Genomic DNA, 17,877 nt, shown 5'->3' with positions numbered 1-17,877 from the left:
TTAAAAGCTGTAGGTGACTACTTTTTCAGTATAAAAAAATTTACTGAAAACCTTCCCATCTGCAATTTTAGCTCTCCTTTTGTTCAGTGAAATAAAACTACTCACGGGAGGCATACTTTTGACTTCTGTGAATTTAAGTCGCTGACATAATACACAGCAAGGGACAATAAGCAATGAATTAAATGCCATCAGTGGCTGCTTTTCGTCAGTCTGAGTTTTTAAACAGAAGGAATCCAACTCAAATATGCAGTCCATAGAAAGATCACATGGATTAATCTTGTCTTATTAATAGCAAACAGTGTTATTTCACAACTACAAGGGAAAATGTCAGGGAATAGTTAGATTAGAAAGGGAACTGACTGCCAGAAAACAGACTCACACACACACACACACACACACACACACACACACACACACACACATATGCGTGCACACACACATCCTCAAATCACAGTGAAGTAAACCAGGTGATTAGTTTTAACAGCATAGAACCTTATTTTTCCTTCCATTATCTTTTCTACCAATTCATTTTTCTACACTAAGAAGGGCACATTTCACCCCAGCCCCCAGCTCTGATTCTCTCCCATGAGAAAAGTCTCTTGGTTATTAGAGACAGTACAATGCACGGAAGTGTCAGAGCATTAATACCTTCGCATGCTATGCTCACAGAATGTCCTGATACTTGCAGCAATGTCTTTGAAAAAAAACCTCATTCGTTCATTCTTGTAAGAACTCAAAGGGGATCATCCACGTTAGACAAAATCCGTAATTATGTCTGAAGAGTAAAGAGTGTATATTTAGGGGATTTTATATATCAGAGAGCTATTTGTAAGCATCATTTTAATAAGCAAACAAGTATTAACATAGAAAGAATGAATTTTGTAAAGTTTGACAATTTGGTGTGCCAAAGCAAAAGCTGATATTCTCCATCTTATCAAAACAACACATTTGTTTATAATTTATGGTGAATCTTTGTCCTATGAATAAGCATAGGAAATTATCCTTACAGCAAACAGACTCTAGTTAAACATATTGTTAATCTATGCTTTGAGGTGTTATAAGTCTCCGAGGGAGGCCAGAGTCGTTCCGCCAGTTGATTCGTCTCAGTTTCTCTGTCACAAGTATTTCTTCTGTGACTTTCTTCACAGGCCTACTGTAGACGCCTATCTTTGAGAAACCCGTGAAGAGCACACATGAAAAGCTTGTGAAAAAATAAATGATAGCACCTCAGGCTTCTTAATTTTATACCATAATTCTTCGGACTTTTCTACCTTTACACATTCAGAGTGGCTTCTTTGATGAAAAGGGAGAGAAATGAATTGCATACCATAGGAAGGGTACCTTTATTACCATTTTAATAGTTCACATAAAAAGAGGACACATTCACTGTGTGGAAGGAACCAATGCTAAAAAGATGCACTGACTTAGTAATAAGAAAATTAATATGGTCTGGAGAAGTGGAGTCGTTTTTGAAGCACCGTGAATATGCAAACTTTTCACGAAAGCTTCCTGAAAATTTACCAAAGAGAAATAAACCAAAATCTTTACATGAAATTCCAAAGAGAAGTAGTTTGCCTTTCCTATAATGTTTTTGAGCTTGGCAAAAACACTGACTACAGCCATAGACTATAGGATCTCCTGGGAACGAGATTCCAGATAGAAGAACTCAACTTTTCAGGACTGCTTCTCAAGAAGCTGTGGTAGAAGGCTTCTGCTTTGAGGATCCCTAGTATAAATTTAACCCCAGGATAGTACGCAGAGTTTGTTGCTGCTTTGGGATTAGGGCAAAGATCTTGCTGACTTCAGAACTTTGCTTCTCTATGGAGAGCATTTTATTTTCAGTTGAATAGAGCCAGGCTTCCTGCTCCATTCCTTGGGTGTGGTAAAGGCTTTTTAGGTTTTGTAGCAGAGAGATAGTACTTGGGACTTTGGGTCCCCATTATGTATTCATTTATTTCAAGATTTTTCTGCTTAAGCAATGCTCCTGCCAGAGCTCTGGCCATTCCCAGGCTGCATATCACTGGGATATGCAAACAAGAAAATTAAAATACAAGGGTTTTATTGTTGTTATTTTAACAACTCAGAGGCTGCTTGATGTTTGTATTTAAATTAGACAGACTAATTCAGGTGGAGTTTTTAATTTCAGAAAGGTTAATCACCCTAACAAAGGTCAGTCAAACTTTATTCTTCAGTAAAATTGTGATGTGTCCAGTCACCTGCAGGACGTTTATTATATTCCCATTTCCATGTGAAAGAACACATTTTATTCCTACGTGTCACTAATTGTCTCTTTACGTTACCAAATTCAACTGAAAATATTAAATTCTTCTGGAACTCTGAAAACAGGTCATTTCTACATATCTTAAGAAATAATCTTATTTTTTGTTTTTGTTTTTGTTAAAAACAAAAACAAACAGCAAAACCTACAGTATCAGCTGTGAGTAATTTTTCTAGCCCTTGCTAGACACCTTTGCTACTCATCTCAACTACATGAAATCATGTTTTGGCTAAACCAGCAGTGTGTGGATACAGGAACTTGACTTTGCTAACCATCTGCTTGGTTCCGTTCATGAAGCTTATTGGGAGCCAAAACTAGTTATTTGGAGGAAATACATGTTAACTATATTGGAGGAAGTGCATGTCAATCATATTTGAAGAGGAGAAGAATACTTAAATTCACTAACTCAATATCTAATTGTGTATGGAGACATACAGCGAGTGTCTTCTCTCTCTGCTGTACAGAAGATTCGGGGAAAGGGGACTCCAAGTTAAAGCATAAAAGGATCTCTATCAAGATACATCATCCTATAAAACAGATGCTCAGGATATAACCAAACAATCAAAATCTTCACTTCCCACTTTTCTGATCAGTTTCATTAAACCTCAGTGAAGACTTGAAAAAAGTTAAGTCAACTTACATCTCAATTTTGATAAATTGTGCTTAAAATTATCTGCCTGCCTAAATGCTCCAAAGCCGAGAATTCCACACGGTGATCCATTTCTTATTTTGATAATGTGAAATCTGATTAGCAAAGTTTCAAATCAATACATTGAGATCATAATGCCATCTAAGGTTAGGAATCAAATCATGAGAAAGTTGAAATGCGCATGCTTCATACACACACACACACACACACACACACACACACACACACTGCATCCGTTTTTAGAAAGTGTTGTTGGGTTCAAAAATGGCTATTACAGCAAAAGACAAGAGTAGTAGGCAAAAGTCAATTATTGCTTTTTGTCATGATAAGATGGCCTGGATTGAGGGAACATAAAAGAGCCTTAATGTATGTCCCCAGTTCTATTGCATATCCATCACCAGGATAATTATGGCGGTGGTGTGACACAGCATAAATAAGTCAACCTTGCCTTCTGCATAGTCTTGAGACCCTCCCCTCCTCCTTTGTACTCAGATAAAGTGCATGGGCATATTCACAAAGGCACATGGCTCTCCTCATCAATATTCACACTCATTAATTAACAATATGTGAAGGCTATAATTCGAGAAACACCCCAGAGCTTGCATATTCAATCAAAATAAGCAAATCACAAGGAAAGGAAAATACAGTTAGGACGATCATGGTCCAGACTGGTGACAGACAGCAGCACACTGTTTCAGGAAATATTGTGAAAGGAGGAGAGGGTGCTTAGTTTAAGGGCTCTACAAAGCCCACTCCTCTCCAATTTGATCCCTTCTTCAAACTCAGATAGGCTCTACATATTCTACAGCAGCGTTTACCCTTTTCTCTCTCTTCTGACTAAGTTGACACATCAAAGAAGGCAAAATAACAGCTTTTATATGGTTAAGCAAGCATACATAAATATCCACAACATAAATATTCAATTGCTATTTGCTACCAGAGAGTTATTCTGAAAATGATTTTTAAAATTTAGCTAGATTTTTAAAAAGGCAAAGTATTGCTCTCTAATCCACCCTCGGTATCAAGAGCTACTTAATTATTTCTTCAAATCTCCAGATTTCTGAAAAATAAAAATCTTAACGTTTTCATTTTCAGAGAGTATCATCTAAATGATCAAAAAAATACAGATCTTTTAATAAAGCATTTCAGTCACAAAACAGGAAGGAAGCCACCGGACTACTGAATAACAATCTTAAGAAGGCAAATTTGGATGTAGAATTATAAAGAAAACATACCTTTGGCTGAGCAAGTTTACAGTTTCTCATCTCAGCTCTACAGCCTTGCCATTCCTCTTGAAGCAGAAGTCGACTCCGATTCCCTTAGGATCATGGTGACAATGCCATCATACCACTGGTAAATTTTTCGATTAAACTTTGCAGATGTGGTAGCAACTTTGCTAATTATGATATTAGCCAGCTGGCAGGGACAATCAGTCACCCGCTGTAAGGAAGCCAGACAAAGAGACATCTAATCATTGCAACCAGGGCAGATAAATTTTGTTCCCTTCTCACAGACTCTATCCCTGCTGACCCTTTCCTCAGCCATCGACTGTCAAATTTAGATTCCGCAAGCTCCGGAGCTTCCCTTTATCCCTGCTTCAGATCTGAAACTCCTGGTTATCAGGGAGACACGCGTCACTAGCTGTCTCAGCGCAGGAAAGCAATCAGGTGAATACGACTTATTATCTTGCATTGCTTTCTGAGGGCTGACAAGATTGATTTGAGACCAGGAACACATTCACATCTCAGACATGCAGTTCCGAGGGCTTAGAGTTCAGACAACAATCTAGGTGCAAAGTTACAATAGAGGAACAAGCCTCAGATTCAACAGCTAAGGGAGCAACATGAAACACATTGATATAGATTCAGAAGTACCCATCAGTTTCCCCCCTTTTTCAGATGCTTTTCTGTTTTGCTTTCCTGCCCCATTCTGCCTTAGGAATGTGTCTGAGAGCAGTGTCACCTGGGGAATCTGGTTTTGTAATGGGGTAGCCTGAGATCACCCCTGTGGAAGCAATGTTCTGACATGAAGTCTTATATTCCCATTCTCTTAGCATGTGAGAATATCACCACAACAGGAGAAAATAGGCACGTATAGTTTAATATGACTTAAAACTATTCACTGGGAATAGGAAGAGGTATGCATTTGGGGTAGCATTTGGGGGTGCTCCAAAACCCCACCAGAATTAGATTGGAAGGTCTCAGAAATGTTTGCAATTTATTTATATATTCATGTCAGTGTGACCTAGGTTTCTTCTTTAGAGTAATATTATCTTTAACTTTGATCTCTTGAGGCTGGCATTTTTTTAAAAAAAAAAAATGAATCATAAAATGCAAAAGAACAAAGATGCTGGAACGGTCCGAGGACGGAAGTTTGTCTGTCGTGGCTCAGTTTCAAGGAGAAAAGCTTTGATAATCACTTTCAATATGCTTTGTGTGGAACTGCGCTATTCCTATTGGGTTCACTGTGACAGCTCTAGCAGCTACTGGAGGTCCTAGCACACAGTAGTTATGTACGTCGATGAAGAGTGGCTACTTAGCCTAGGCACATCATCTTAATAATTCAGAGATGCATTCTTTAGGGCCTTTTATTGATGAACACTAATTGATTAATTGATTAATTAATTACTCATGTATTTATAGGTATATTTTTTAAATGATGAAAGCACAATTCCAGAAAAGGGAGTTAAAATGGACATTTTAAAAAAGCAGGCCAAGTGCTTCGATAATTCCTCCCTGAAATGATTTTAACTGAGGACATTACAGTTTGTCTAAGAGATCTTGGCTCAGATTGAGAATATGATTTTTTTCTCTTAGAAAATTCAAAGAGAATAAAATATGCTGTAGAACCTATAGGAAATGGAATGGATTTTCTCCAAAGAAAGAAACTGGTAAATAAAATTTGGTATTTGCTCATACATAGTCATGGCGTGATCATGAGGAAGACTAAGAAAATTGACTTTTGGGAATGAAAACTTCTGATGATGATGTGTACCGAGATGTCTAGAAGGAGCGATGCTCTTCTCATAGAGACCGCAGTTTCCCTCAACATTCATGGCATGTGAGGGGAGGGGGTTCCAAGAGCCACACTGGTCAAGTCAGTGTTCACGTATAGACCATGCAGCTCTTCTCTGTACTCTCAATTACACTTAAGATAATACACTTGAGGTGCCATGTTAAATACCTGCACATCTTTAACTCTGATATCACTACTTCTCCCCTGAATATTTCACCCTGAGGGTAGTTGAATCCACAGGCTCAAAACTGGAAGATGGGCAACAGCAAGCACACTACAGGACATGAGAAAGGATTTTCTCTTTCACCGTTGACTGTTTATCCTCAACACAAAAAAGACCGCATGGAAATCAGGTTGACTACAAGGTAGGACTTCAGTGTTAGCATATAATGCATGTAAATTGTTTTGCGGGTGTCCTAATCCTTATTATGTAGCTTAATACTTACTCATAATTATCATATAAATAATTCTTACATGTGTTGGAACTTTCTATCAATCATTACCCAATCCCCATGAAGTTAAAGGAGGTATTTTGAAACAAGGAACATGTGGTATTTTCAACTCAATACACCATGTGTAGATATGACCAAGACTGTAGAAATTGCAAAACGTAAAAAAAATACACCAAGTTTTTAATATTCCCCCAAATAGACAAAATTTCAGTCACAAACTAAAACTTGATCTAGACAACATATTATCAAACACACAGGACTGGTTTAAAGGGCTACAAAGCTGTCTTTATCCATGTAGCTAGGAATTTCCAGAAGCACGCGTATTACACCATTGGCAATACACAGAGAACGGACAGCACTTAGAGAAGCCGCATGTTCCTCTTTGCTTGGCAATCACACTGCCTAATTTGACATTTGCTCATTTCTGCTCTCCATGGCCAGAAAGTCTGACTCAGAGCAGAGCCATTCAGTACCTCTCCTCATGATAGACTGCTGTTATATAAACATAACACATGCATGTGGGATGTTTTTAGAGGTGGAAGCAGGCAATGAGGACGGGTCACTCTCCAAGGATGAGATCCCCTTGGGGTCTACACAAGCCACTAAGCCTGACTCTGCAGCAGATGCTCTTGCCTGTGTGCCCTGTATCCTCTCCCACTTGGACCAGTTCCTTCTACCTAGGTCTCAGTTGGCTTGAGTATATTTAATAACATCACTCACATTAATAATATTATATATATATGATCCATATATTTATACATATAAAACATGTGTATACTGAATATACATATATAACATATATGTATTGTGCATATATAAATTCAGCCGTTCACAACATTAAGCATATAAATGATTTCCCTCCTCTGCCTGTCTTCACCTGGGGGAGCATGTCTGAGGTCCTATCTCCTTTCCATTCTTCAGCCTTCATTTATTACATCTGAGACTTTGGGAAAGTTATGAGACCTCATTAAGACTGTTAGACAATAATAACATATTGTAATACATGACGAAGGCTGCACATAATGCATGCCAACAGTTTTGCATACAGTAGGTATCCAATACATGCCCCATCCCTAGCACAGCAGCAACAGAATCGCTGGGAATCAACACAGTGTTTGAAAAGGCAGCAAAGACTTCATGCTTAAGCTTCATGAGTGGACTCAAAGCCTGCCTTTCTCCATTGATGAATAACAGCAATAATAGAAGTGATAATATCTACCTCAATAAGGAATAAGAATTAAAGGAGTAATTACAAGTACTGCATAGTAAATGATGTTGCCAATTATTATTGCTCTGCCTTCTAGGCTAATTGGTTAGTAATTTTCTGTTGTTTAACTCATTTCAGTCAAAACAAATAAGGACTTTGAATGTGAAAACCTAGGAATACACATACAGACACAGCCAAATATATGGCATATATATTCACATATGTATGTGTGTGTGCATGTGTCTGTGTATAATGCATATTATATATCTACATATGATTGACAATGCATGGGGAAAAACCCAGATGTAGCACTCTTTGTATGAGAAAAGGTATACCAGAATAATGGCATGAGGTTACAAAAATAAAGGAAGATGTTCGAGATGAAGTTGTTTCTACGATGCATTTTAAAACAAAGAACACCACAAAGCCATATATCATATATAATTCCATTGAATAATAAGTATATTGCATTTAATTAATATGTTGAGAGACTAAAAGTTATGCCAGGAATTGCTCATGATAGATACAATATTGAGAAAGGTCTTGGAATAAAAAGAATTACTTTTCATATTTTGATATATACAGATATAGGTATAATGCTATAGATCTAGATCTATAAATATACATATACACATATGTATATATATATAAGTATATACATATATATATATACATAAATGTACCTACTTTGCTATATCATAGTTGTATACACACATATATGTAGTTTTAAAAATATTAACATATGTAAAAACACTTTGTAAAGAAAGGTTATCATTCTTGCTTGAATGAGTAGTTGATCTATGTACAAATCTATTTAGATAGTTCTAGAAATGTCCACTTTCCCATAGCTCTGAATGGTCATCACAGTTTTGTGTGGCTGGGTAATAAGCAGGGAGGGCATAGAGCCTTTTATGTCTACTTGTGCCCTAGTCACACCTTACTACCTCTTGCTTCCAGTCTCATTTCAACACTACTTTCAATACCATTTGTTGTTGTTGTTGTTGTTGAGTAGGTTTTCTTCATGTACTAAATTTCAAAATGTTGCTAAACCCTCAGCATCTCCTCTTCCCAAGAATGCCTTCCTGAGACAAGATTTAATTCAGAGTGAGAGATTCAAGCTATATTCTCACGTTCTATACAATTTTAGAGTCCTATGAAGTTAGGAGCTCTCTTCTCATGTACAAACATACTAATGTTTGTTTTCAGAGAGAGACATCAAAATTTCTACACGCTAGAAGAATATAGAGCTTAGGAATTCTAAGGCAGCAAAAGAAGCCATATAACACACGTTCTCTGCATGTAATAAAGTGTGAACTGATAATAATGTCAAAGCTTGCCATGTGCTTAAAACTCAAGGTATCCCTTGGCTTCCCAAATATGAAAGTCTGACAATGTAGGCTAATTACAGATATCATCTCAAGGTCTCCTGATACTTGTCTAAGAATATATAAAGTGTCACGTTTTTCCCCATTCAAAAAATTATGTTTCTTAACTTCTGAAGGTCCAACTATCAATTAAGCTGCCTTGGGCACGACAGCTCTAGCCATGTACTGGTAAGCAGCTCTGGCCTAGGGTAGCCCATTGCTTTGATTACCTTATTGTAAACTGTCCACAGAATGTACGGAAGAAAGGCAATTGCCAAGTGCATTAGCTCACAGGCTAGATGATACGGTCAATACCTGAATGTACTTGCTAACTAATGGGTTGTGTTATCAGCAAGAGGCACTGTCACTGTCCTTCCAATTCATTCTAGACAGTAGTTGATAGCTAGTGACCTTGTAGCATATGAAAACCTCATCTAAGAAATGGATTCAGTTCAATACAGCCACGGAGGTCACATCTTCTGTTTGCCTGTTCTTCTCAACTTTAAATGGTAGTGGAAAACTCTGTGACTATTGGCAAGGTGTAGATTTGGATTCATTGGTTTTGGATGGAGCCTGACATTCCACATTCCCAACCAAGCTCTTTGGTGATGATAGATTTCCCAGTTGGTAGCCATGGATATCAAAGCTATATTCTACCATGGACAGTACAGGGAGCAAGAATGACATGCTTGGTAACAAATATTAAAGTATAAACTCACGCAAGACCAAAAGATATCTTTCTCTCCATTATCTCTTACCTTGCTGAGCAGAACTTAGCCATTTTCAGTGCTGAGAATCAGTTCAAATTTGCAATGAAGGCACAATTTTTAGTTTATTCTGTTTTAGTTAACTCCTGAAGGGTGCAAAGGAAAGAAAAACAATTGGTTGTATAATTCCTCATGAAAAGAAGGGTGACATCTTCAAAGCATGTTTATCAATGAAGGCACAATGGTTTAGTATGGTTTTGTTTTTTAATTATTTTTAAAAACCTGAATCTATTTTCTTTCTTGTAACACAGGTACGCAGTTGTAGTTTATATTCATCATGTTTGGCCCAATAACAAAATAAGGCATTAACACAATCCTGTGATCCCTATGCTTTTCTTGTGTAACCAAATATTCATGTCTTTTCCTTATACAGCTACCTAAACCTAAATGGTTTAATCAGTAAGACCATTGTAAGCGGATATGGCATAGCTTGTAATAAATCTTGAAGCATTTGCTAAGTTTCCATGATTATGTATGTATGTATGTATGTATGTATGTATGTATGTATGTATGTATTTGCTAAGTGCTAATTCCCTTGATTCGCTTGAGGGTAATTGTTTTAAAAACAGAATGGAAAAAATAATACCCTAAACGTAAAAGTCTAGCACTCAGGTAAAATCTTCAAAGAGGAAATATAATTTGGTTCCATGTTTGGATTTTGTTTCCCTTTTCAGGATTTCTTCCACTGAAATCCACAAGAAAACATTCATAACATAGTCGAGAGTAACACAGACTCAAAATATACTTGTAGAAATGGTGTCCATGAAGCAATACTTAGCTTAATAATAGCAGTGTATTCTGATATGTATAATCTTTATATTATTTATTTACAATGATTTAGTAGATATCATGACTTCTATTTGTGTGTATGTGTCTATCTGTCTTTCTGTCTGTCTATCCAGCTAGTCTGCTTTGGAGATTCCACCATCTCTGCCTTCTGAGCACTGGGAACACTAATACCACTAGAATAGGTGGTAGGATTTGAACTCTGACCACTGAGTATACATTCAGGTCTTCACACCCATCAGACAAGTGGGTGGGTGGTAGAATCTGAATCCCAGTTCTCATGGCTGTGCTTCAGGTATTTTCCCAAGTGCATCTTCCCAGAACCACCATGACGTTTTAACTGGCTCTTCATGATTATGGTGTTGAAAATGACAATCACTTGGCAAATGCTGGGACCAGAAATTGGTCCTCTGAGAGTTCATGGAGTACAAAGACGTTCAAGAAGTGACACTACGAAGTAACAGCCACAGACCAAAGGGACAGCCAGGAAGTCTATGCAAGGGCAAGCTAGTGTCAGTCCTTCTCCACCAACAAATTCAATATGAATGTTTTCTCTAGCGCCCTTTCTGGAGATAAAGGCAAAGCATCAGAGACTTAGTGTGATAGAGGCCAATTTCACAGCTCAGGTCCTACTAGGAACTAATAAAAGAGCAAGACAGGAATGAAGTAGGTCAGAACTGATAAGCACATGGGCCTGTGTAGGACATTGCTTACCATTTTTAATACTAATTCTGATGTAAAAAGTTGACTATCTGCTTTAGGATTCTTCTTTCTATTACATCAATAGTCTGAAAAATCACCCAACATACTTTTTCTATCACTCTTGTGATAGAAATATCTATCACAAGAAAGCACAATGCAAAACCCAGTTAATTTTAATCTGTCTTGTCTCATCTCAGGTGGAAAAGGCCAAATAAAGCCTTTAAGAAGTTCAAATAGCTGAGAATCTTCATAGTCTGGAATATGGGCATTTCGTTTCACTATTATAAAGGCATGGTGTGTGACTTATGAAACCAAGCAAGCTGAGGTGAAGGAAACAGAGTAAACTACACTTAAATCATTGACCTATGCTTGACTGGGTACTAGGTCTTTTCTTTCAAGTTGGACCAGTAATTGTGTAAATAAACAAAACCGTATTGCAATTGGTAGCAAGATAGACCTAGTAGATACAAGAAAGAAGCTATCTTCCGTATATCTCTGAGCAGTTGCGCCTACAGAAAGACCCTTTCACATCTCCTTCCTGCAGAGTGATTCTAAGAGAAGGAAAATAGCCTTGAGAAATCCAAGTTCCAAGTTGGATAGTGCACAGGAGCTTGAGGGTGAACCACAGCTACGCATACTATGAAAACAATATTGTAATCATGATGAAGAGTCAAGGCCTGTGTAAATCTTGTTTTATCTTTTTGTGTGTCTAAGAAAAACATATATTCTGACAAAGCACTAAGAGTTATCTGTAGACTCAGTTCACATATGTTGGGATACAGTCTGCATTAAACAGAGCAGACAGCCATATCGCCATTTTCCTCTCTGAGAGATATTTGCATAACTCACAGAGGCCCCTGGCTTTTAGGGGCCATCAGTTCCTTGATCAGCTGGAGTTATTCTGACAGTGCTGACATTACATTATCATCACAAGACCATGGTATACTTAAAGAAGAGCCAAGGGAATTAAACATAAAAATAATACAAATTTCGAAAATGTTAGATTAATATCAAGTAAATTACATCAAGAATGTTGACTGACAACTAAGAGCGCCATTAGTCACTACTCCGTGTGTTTTCAAGGACACAGAGAAACCAAAACAGAAACTGTTTTCTCAGTATTTCTTAGTACGTCTTTACTCCCAGTTCATACATACCAGAACATACGTATTTTATTTTAAGATATATATTGGGGAACAAAAGATATTTTAGCATCCTATCCTGAAACTGATTTCATTGTATAATTTGTTCTGATTAAAATAATTGTCTCTGCAACCCAGAATTCCTCATTCTCATAGAAGGGGGAATTTTTTTTTTTTTTGATTTCTGTATTTTTTGGTAGAATTATTAAGTAGGTTCTGTTTTATATAAGTCCCTATACTGTGGTTTCTTAATAAGCTTTAATGATGTTATACCAACTTATGTAATTGCAAGTCTGATGCTTGCCATTTTCCTTACATGTGACCCGATTCCATGAGATAGATACAAGGCAGTTGGTACCTAAATACTCTCAGATCTTCTAGTCATGTCCAGAGAAGTGAATTAAATTCCTTTTTTTTTTTTTTTTTCTTTTTCAAGAAACCTCACTATGCCACAAAGGGGAAAGAATGAGGTTTTTAATCTGTGTTGTCAGAGGCAAGATTTTGTTTGTTTGTTTGTATAATTATGGATTTATTTGAGGAATGCCAGCTAGAATTGGAGCTTGGAAGACTGCATTAAGAAGAAAGATAAAACAGATGCAATACTCAGCTAAGATCAAAGAGCCCCATCAATTCATTCCCAGATTCAAAACCCAGCAGAGCCTCAGAGCCCTGTCTGCATAATAAGAAAGGTTGACTAAAACATAAGGATTAAATGGATGAGCTGTCTCCTGCAGAGGCAAGGGTGGGAAGCCCCACTGAGACCCTTGTAAAGACACATTGGAAGCTCACACCTGCTCCTCCACGACCAACCTACAGGACCTTAATGTGGCCTGAAGACTAGCTTTAAAGAAAGGCAAGCATGTCCGGTATACTTCGCTTTATTCTTCCAAACCATTTCATCCCGGGCAAGTGACAAATTAATACATTGCTTCCATTTCTCAAAGGTGACTTATCCAGCACTTTTCAAAATAAGAGCGGAAATAAATGATGAACTGTGCTTATTAGGGGGTGGCTGTCTCGTGCACCTCTTCATCGTCAAATGAACAGTGGTTTTAAAAAGACGGGGCCAAGAAGTGGGAGTGGGTGGGTAGAGGAGCAGGGGCGGGGGGGGGTATAGGGAACTTTCGGGATAGCATTTGAAATGTAAATAAAGAAAATAATAATAAACAAAAAAGAAATGTAAATCAAGTAAATACCTAATTTAAAAAATTAGAAAAAAAAAAGACAGTCTTACAAATACTGGTCAATGGAATTTTATTTTGCAACCTCAAAAAGTATTATTTTTCAGTCACATGGACAACATCTCAAATGTGCTATAAACACATTGATGGATTCTACTTATGGCAACACAGATCATGCTTAATGAACACAGCCCAGGAATTAAAAATCCTTAAGAGCCTGTGTCTGTGTTGTTTATCCTTAATGTCCTGAATACAATGTTCGCTTGCAACTATTGATGAATTACTCTAAACATTAAAGTAATTTTCTTTGAAGAATACTAAACTACTTTTAAGAAGTCGAGCAAGCTGGGTCTCCTGCAAGATAGAAGGACAAGGGGGAGCCACTATTGTTTTATCAGATAAATTTCAAATAGCATCTAGAAGCTCTAATTTGGTGTTGACTATCACTCAACATTCTGTCATTTAAATATTCAGTTACACACTCAAATAAATGGCAGGCATTTACTTTTGTTGTATTTGCAAAAATAAGGAACAGCCAATTAGAAGCTGAGCAGCATGTTCTCCCTGGAGTGGGGTCAAAAGTGCAGGCTTCGGCTGACTGTTGACATCATCATTCCTTTCCTATTTCAACCATGTTCATGGAATGTTGGCTGTCTAAGACAATGTGTGGGACGCAGAGAAGAATCATACACGATTCACAAGCAGCAATGTGAAAAAAAAAAAAAAAAAGATACAATAGTAAGCTCAACGTGAAAAGAAATACAATAGTAAGCTCATTGCGGACATACAGAGTTCACATGTAAGGAGTGAAATTAGGTTTAGGATTTTTTTTTTTTTTTTTTTTTTTTTTTAAAAAAAGAAAGCCAGGTAGAGCAAGAGTCATCTTTTCAAGGGTGGAGGAGGAATAGAGATGGAATGGACTAGACTCTACTATGTGTGAGTAGATGACTCTATTTGTCTAGGCAGTACAGAAAGAGAGAGGTGTTCATAGAAAAGATCACAAAGTTCAGTGCAAGGAGTTTTCAAGTACTCTATCAGCAAATTAAGTTTTCTTTTCCACCCTTTCTCCAAATGCAGACTGAAGAATCACCTGGCCTGCAGTCTGCTCCAACTCTGAAGTCATCAGGGCTCCTTTAGACACCGAGACTGTAAATCACTGCAGATAAGTCCTGTTGACTAGAGACTTGAGTGCATTTATAGAATACATTATTTTAATTTCTCTGAGCATTTTAGAAGATGAGAACTAAAAGAGGGACAAGAGAGACTGAACAAAAAGTTAAAAACCAACTCCTTATTTTTATTTAGGAGTATAGTAGCAATAATTATTTTTGCTCAAAGTAAACACTGATATTTTCCTTTATTTTTCAAAATCATAAGCCAAAAATCTCATCTTTTTTTTTTTTATTTGAATGACCTGGATTATTTCCAAAAAATAACTTTCAACTAATGTCAGGAAAACATTTTCATTAAGCCATCTCAGAATATTTTCTATTCTGCTTCTGCTAATTTTATCCCACTTGCTTCTTTAAGAAAATATAGGTTAACTGACCATTCCTAAAAAAAAAAAAAAAAAAAAAAAAAATATGTTAGGTTGGGTGACCACTAAAACAAAACAAACCAACCAAACAAACAAAAACAAAAGTATCCACAACCCAGTCACATTGTTATAACAATAGGAGTAATGTTTAATACTGATGGGAGCTTATAGCTTGATCTATTATGTCAACAGTCAATTGAGATTCCCATTGTATACACTCTACAGCAACAATAATACAGGGAGTACGGTCCACCTTAGAAAAGCAGCTACAGAGTCACATGACAATACATGATAGAGAACTGAGGGTACTCATTCACGTGACATGGGAGACACTTAGCACATGCAGAAGTATGGCAAGGGGGATATCAAGCCGAAGGCATATTATTAACATCTATGCAGTGATAATCTCCCAATCTGAAAACAATCTGCGTTGCTGTGAAACAATATTCAAGATAAACCATTGATTTGAAAGAATAAATTAGACTGCAATATGCCATCTGACTTTTACGGTAAACAGTGATGTGGTCTCGAGAATATTGATGTCTCAGCTTTACTTTTCAGAAAATCCTCCACTCACAGTGGATATGACAAATAGAACAATATTAAGACTTTCCACTTTACGTACTGCAGTATCGTTTTAATATTTGAACAGTGAGGAATGCTCTCATTTTAAAAAGGAACTTGAAAGGAAAAAGACATGTTAACTTTCAAGTAGTTTAAAAATGTATATCTATTTGAAAAAATAATTTAAATGTTCATCACAGATCTTTAAATTTTTCAGGCAATCGTGTCACAAAGATTGTTATAAGGGAATACATTCCTTTTGCTTAATTAAGCCTCATATTTTAATGCACTTACAGCCTTTAAAAATTACTTAGAAAACTTAATGGGTACATATGCTACTTTGACATTCAAAGAGCCTTCTATCTTAATTGGTCTATCAGTCTTTATATTGATGGAAAAGACTTATAATTCTCAAGAATTAGAACATGAAGTAAATACCTACATCTGGTGCCTGAATTCTTAGACTAAATTCTGTCATGTAACCATCTGATGAATAAGCTTAACCTCTACTTGTTCCTTGACTTAACATGATGAGGTATCTGGTTCTAATGGAATATTATAGCTCAAAAAGGGAGTAGTTAATATCAGTCCATTCTGAAAAGGATGCCCCACAGATAAAATTGAAATCAGTAATTCTACATGGGCAAGAATGACCTTTCTCTAAACTCACCAAAACAATGATTAAAGGAACATTACAAATTTATAAGTTTTAAGAGTTAGAAAAAATGTCTTTGGTAAATTTAAATATTTTAATAAAGAATTTAATTCTGACATGAAATGCTCAATTTTTCCTGCATTTTCAAGTAGTTGATTTTAACCAAAGTTTAGTTTAACTTCAGTGTTAAGAGACATGAAGCAAAAGCCAAATTACCAAACAGTTATGACATAAATTAAATCAAAATATTGAAAATTCACTAGTCCTCATCAGGAAACATTGACAATAAAGGTAGGAAGGCAGGGTTCCACAGGGTAGAACCACAATGTTCCCACTGCCCCAACAGAAATTACTTTTAAAGTCATATATTAAAATGTGGGCACACTTGAACAAGTGCTCTTCCTTCATTGAGTTCTTACATAAAATGGTTCTTCTTCCATAAGTGTAAAATTAGAAGGGCAAATGAAATGAGAACTCATAGCGAAGGTATCTCTTAACACACAAGAAAAAGAAACAGTTAACTCTAGATTCTTATGACTTAGCCACAGAGCTATTAAAAAAATAATAATACTGCCGGGCGTGGTGTCGCACATCTTTAATCCCAGCACTTGGGAGGCAGAGGCAGGCAAATTTCTGAGTTTGAGGCCAGCCTGGTCTACAGAGTGAGTTCCAGGACAGTCAGGGTTATACAGAGAAATCCTGTCTCAAAAAACCAAAACCAAAACAACAACAACAACAATAATAATAATAGACACCATATTCTTTAACAAGACTTTCAAAAGGTCTTGGAATCCCTGCATGCTCTGTATATACTGAAATACTTTGCAGCTTCATTAATGCCCTTTGTTTCCCACTTATCCCACTCCTGTGACTCATCAATCTACATCATACATTGATAAAGATTAGATCTTTATCATACAGCATCCCATAGACCATATCAGTAACTCAAGATACATTAATTGCTATATGCTTTGTTAATGGAGAACACTCTGACAACTTAAAACTCACTTGCAGATGTGCATGAGAGTGCATCACTGGTTACCTTAAAGTCGGGTGACATGCTTCAATCTAATTTGCTCTTTCAAATCAATGGTTTAACTTGCATATTGTTTCACAGATCCCGCCCCCCTCCCCCCCCAGAATGTGAGCTTATCTTTGCATGGATTTTAATAGTCTGTGTGCTGATGTCTTTCTTGCCTTACTTCTCCAATTGCCAACTCTCTCCCATGTTTCTGTAAGTGAATGCTTATATGAGTGTGTGCTTTCTGTTATCTGTCAACTGTGTATATTATGTAAGTCTATAAAACTTTTATCTAGTTCACTGTTAGGAAGGTGGGTGCTTCCTGAGCAGATATTTGAAGACTTGTACCACATACTCTACATAATACTGGGTACAATGCTAGGTGATAAAGACAGAAGATAGATCAATAGGTACCAGTCTAAGAAGGCATAGATTGATTTCTGTCTGTGTTTCTGTCTTTTTCCTTTCCTTTCCTTTCCTTTCCTTTCCTTTCCTTTCCTTTCCTTTCCTTTCCTTTCCTTTCCTTTCCTTTCCTTTCCTTTCCTTTCCTTTCCTTC

The 17,877-nt window shown here is 36.8% G+C and overlaps 1 long non-coding RNA gene across 8 annotated transcripts in view; it reads right to left on the bottom strand.

Annotated features, from left to right (window-relative positions):
- Positions 1-17,877, bottom strand: part of LOC115064698 — a 61,914-nt gene that overhangs the window by 23,975 nt on the left and 20,062 nt on the right. For all 8 annotated transcript variants that reach the window (XR_003844520.1, XR_003844524.1, XR_003844521.1 and 5 more), the window contains exons 6-7: positions 9,724-9,818; positions 4,163-4,367 (exon numbers count right to left, since the gene is read on the bottom strand). This is a non-coding gene — a long non-coding RNA (uncharacterized LOC115064698). The remainder of the gene's footprint in view (positions 1-4,162; positions 4,368-9,723; positions 9,819-17,877) is intronic.

The sequence above is a fragment of the Mus pahari genome, chromosome 9, assembly GCF_900095145.1.
Source record: "Mus pahari chromosome 9, PAHARI_EIJ_v1.1, whole genome shotgun sequence".
Classification (NCBI taxonomy): domain Eukaryota; kingdom Metazoa; phylum Chordata; class Mammalia; order Rodentia; family Muridae; genus Mus; species Mus pahari.
This window is presented reverse-complemented; position numbering and strand designations above follow the sequence as displayed.